Here is a 4,549-nt window from a genome sequence, read left to right on the forward strand (position 1 = left end):
ATATATATATATATATATATACACACACATATATATATATATATACTGAACAGCTATGCTGTGGCCTTATCTGTATTAGGAGCTAGGGATACTATGGTCAGTCAAACTACTCATGGTTTCTGCTTTGAATTGCTGAAAGAATTGCACAAATGCATATGTAGCAACTGCATTAAGTGACTAGGAGGGATGAGTACTACCAGAATGCTATAAGAATGTTCTGGAGAGGACTCTAACTTAGAGGTGGGGGTACCACGAAATATCCTTGATGAAGGGATATGAATGCTGAGACCTAAGGATGTACAGGAAGCTATCCAGACCGAGAGTGGAGTTAGGGCCATTCTCGGGCCAAAGAAACATAAGGTACAGTTGGCTTTGAAGCTGAAAAGAGCCATAGCACAAAAGGGACCTCTACCTCATCTACCCACTCCCAGTCTGTCACCCCCTGCCCCTGGCTTTTCCATTTCTTAAAACTCTCCTATCTTGGTACCACTTGCAAGGCAGGTGTGGTGCCGCTGAGCTAAATCCCTAGCCCCAAACTCTCCTATCTTAAGAGATAGTGGTTGAAGCATTCCACTTTCTGATCACTAACTCACTACTTGGATCATTTTTCAACCCCTTTGGGGCCCCCAATATCGACTTTGGTGTTACTCCCAACCAGTAGGCTTTCTCACACCCTCAGTTTTCTTTTGTTTATATAACTTTATTCAGAAATAATACATATGCATATAACTAAAGTGTACAATTTGATAAATGTTAATATATACATTCATGAGATAATCACCATAAATAGGATAATGAACATATCCATCACCCCCTAAAATTTGCTTATGCCTTGTTGTGATCATTCCTTGTATCCTGCACCCAAGCTAAACTAAATTGCAACCCCTTACACCTTGTGTCCTGTACTCCAAGGTAAATTCAGTTAATTCTGGTAGCTCTTTTGGATGGATTCTGTCAACTTTTCTACACCTCTGTCCTTTTCCCTCCTCAGAAGTGAATGTTATGAATTCCTCAGTAAGTATTCTCTCAAAACTTTACCTATTCCTTTAATATAGTGTTATGGTTTGGATCTCAAATGTCTGCCAAAAGACTCGTGTATTCAGAGATTGGGCCTTTGGAAGGTGATTAATTCATTGAGCATTACACTCAGCAGTGGATGAATATAATAATTAATCCATATACTGTTAATAATGTTGATATTGTTAATATGTGAGGCCTAGTTAGAGAAGAGGAGGATGTTATGGTTTTCATTTAAAATGGTTCCAAAACCTTGTGTTTGGAAAATGATTGGATCATGAAGGAGTTATAGCTGACTTATTTTAAAGAGGTGGGATCTGATTAAAAAAGGCAGGTCACTTGGGGCCTGACCTGGAAGGGTAGATCTCCCTTTCCAGCTCCTCCCTTCACTCTCTGCTTCCTGGTCACCATGATGTGAACAGCTTTTGTCCCCTAGACCCTTCCATTATGTCTTCCTGCCTTGGAGTCACCTGACTATGAATTAAAAACATGAGCCAAAATATACTTCTGCTCCTTTAAATTGTAGGTATCAGGTATTTTATCCCAGCAATGAAGAAACTTAAGATTTTGGTACTAGGAGTGGTGTCATTGCTATGACTACTTGACTATATGACTTAGAGGCCATTGGAACTGGTGGTGTTTATGGGTGGAGTTTGGAAAGTTTTGGAGATATCAGCTAGAGAAGCCCTAAAATGCTATCAGATGAACTTCATGGAGAATTCTGGTCAGACCTCAAAGAGCAGAATGCTGATAAAAAGGCAGATAGATGGTAAAGACCAGGCTAAGTAGGTTTCAGTTTGGAGCAAGGACTCCATTTGCAGTTGGACTCCAGGCCATGTGTTTTATATTTTGGCAGTAAATTTGTCTACATTTTGCTTATGTCCTGAGACTTTGTGGGAGACAGGCAAAGGGCAGTAGGCTAATTAATTTTGTGGAGTAAATTCAAAGGCAACCCAATGTTTAGCCTGTAGCATGAATACTGCTTGCTGCTTTTAGTGAGATTCACACTGAGAAAACAGGAGCAAAAATCCATTTTTAAAAGTTCTGAGTGTCCCCACAAAGGAAGGTCCTGTGAAGATCATGTCTTAAAGAAGGAAATTGCTGAAAAGATTAAAAAGAAGCCAAATACTTTACATCAGAACAATAGGAAGGATGCCTTAAAGACATTCCAGGAAATGAGAAGAAATCCTTCCTTTGTCCTGAAAAAGTGAAAGACTTCTTTCAGAAGAGAGTCACAGAGTGTTCTCCTCTTTCTGGGCAGAAGAAAGAACTCTGTTTCCCAGAGTTCAACCATCCAGGCACTCAGAGGCCTCTGTAGCCATGATCTAAGGGGGTCCAGCTACTGGTCATGTGCAGCAGATGTTGGTTTCATTCACGTAGTGCTGGTTTTATGGGAATGCAAAATGCAAGAGTCATAGGGTCAGGGAAGCTTCCACTCAGATTTCATAAGAAGGCACAAGTGGGCAAGCAGTGTGTTCCTGAGAGGGCAGTGCACGAAGCTGTAAGTGAAGCCAAAAGTTCAATGAAGACCTCAGGAAGTTGGAGATTCCAGAAAAGTGGAACATCTCCTGAGGAAGATTGCAGGCAGAGCAAGGCCACTCCAAGCAAGAAGCCATGAGCGCTACAACAGGTGGTACAGTGGTGATCGGGCAGCCCAAGCCCTTTAGAGTTAACATCATCACAGTTTGTCTCAGGTGCCAGACATGCAGCTACAGGGTTTAATGTTTGTGTTGCTGGGTTTCATTCTTGCTTTGGTCCCACTGGCTTCTGCCCCTCTATTCCTCCTTTATGAAATGGGAATGTTTACCCTGTACTATTGTTTGTTGACATTGTTTAATTTTCTTTCTTATTTTTATAAGAGCTCACAACTAGGAGTTTGCTTTTAATCTCATAGGAGACTTTGGACTTGGATTTTCCAGCAATGATGAAACTGTTAGGACTTTGGCAACTCTTAGAGATGGACTAAATGCATTTTTCATAAATGGATACATATCAGTCTTTTGGAGGCCAGGAGCGGAATGTTATGGTTTAGATTTAAAATGGATCCCATATCCTCATGTATTTGGAAGGTGACTGGATTATAGGGTAGCTAAAGAGGACTTGATGTGAGGAGGAGAGTGTCTGGTCAGAAGAGCTGGGTCCCTGGAAGGATAACCTAGAAGGGTATCTTCCTCTGCTCTGTTTTTTTTCACTCCCTGCTACCCGGATGCCATGACATTAGCAGCTTTGCCCTACCAAACCCTTCCTCCTTGGAACCAGATGACTACAGATTGAATCCTCTAAAAACCATGAACCAAAATAAATTTCTCCTCCTTTAATTTGTGGGTGTTGGGTATGGTGTTTCAGTAATGAGGAAGTTACTAAGTTATACTCATACATGTAAATATATACACACATAACTTGGTTTTATTACACTTGAATAGGATCCTTCCATAAGTATTATTCATTGTCTTGCTTTCTCTCTCAAATGGTAGTGATCATTCCATCTTAGATCACGTATATTCACTTTTTCCTTAGTTGGAAAGATGTCTTAATAACTTTCTCCTTCCTGAGAGAAAATACCCAACACCCACAAATTAAAAGAGGAAAGGTTAATTTCAGCTCAAAGTTTGTAGCGGTTTCAGTTCATAGTCAGCTGACTCCAAAGCAGGGTGGCATGGCAGAGGAGCATCACTGAGGAGAAACATTTCATGGCATGGCAGGCAGGGGACAGAAAAGCAGCAAGCAGTGAGCCTGCTTTTCCCTATCATCCCAAACAGGCTACAAACCTTTTGGGTGGTGCCACTTACACTCAGGGTGGGGCTTCTGTCTTCAATAAATCCATTCAGCCACACCCAGAGCTATGCTGATTCCAATCTGTGGACTCATTTAGCACCACACACCCTTAATCCCACTATCACATACCCTAGATCCAGTGCCACACACCAATGATCCAGCCACCTCTCAAAAGCCCCACCTATTTGTGCATGAAGCATTGGGAGGACACTAGATACAAGCCATAACAACAGGAAAAATATAATTCAGTGCTTACAAAATTGTTTTAGTCTTATTTTTATTTCTTTAACCAATTTTTTCTCAATTTTTGTTTTTTATTAGTACATGTTTGTAGTACATAATGATCACATTCCTTGTAGGGAGTTGGCATGTGCACATTGCGTATCTTAATTTTTTACATCCCTTTCCTCTCTCCTTCCTCCCCCTTTCTTCCAACTCTTGGTCCCCTACCCATTTGCAAAAGATCGGTCTCCCTACTTCCTATAACCAAATTCTTGAGACTAGCCAATTTAGAGAGCAAAGTTTATTTAGGTTCACAGTTCTGAGGCTGGAAAGTCCAAGGTTAGTGGCCTCATCAGGTGAGGACCTTTGTAGCATGGTGGAATATGAAAGGCATGTGAGAAAGAGGCAAAAACACAAGGTGCAGCCTCACTTGATGACAGTCCTTTAGAGCAACTTTTCTATCTATATCTCCTGAGACCAGACCCATTCCTAAGAGAGGCTTTAAAATCGCTCTCCATGACCTAATCACCTTAAG

The sequence above is a fragment of the Fukomys damarensis genome, unplaced genomic scaffold (assembly GCF_012274545.1).
Source record: "Fukomys damarensis isolate Sample0158 unplaced genomic scaffold, DMR_v1.0_HiC HiC_scaffold_39, whole genome shotgun sequence".
Classification (NCBI taxonomy): domain Eukaryota; kingdom Metazoa; phylum Chordata; class Mammalia; order Rodentia; family Bathyergidae; genus Fukomys; species Fukomys damarensis.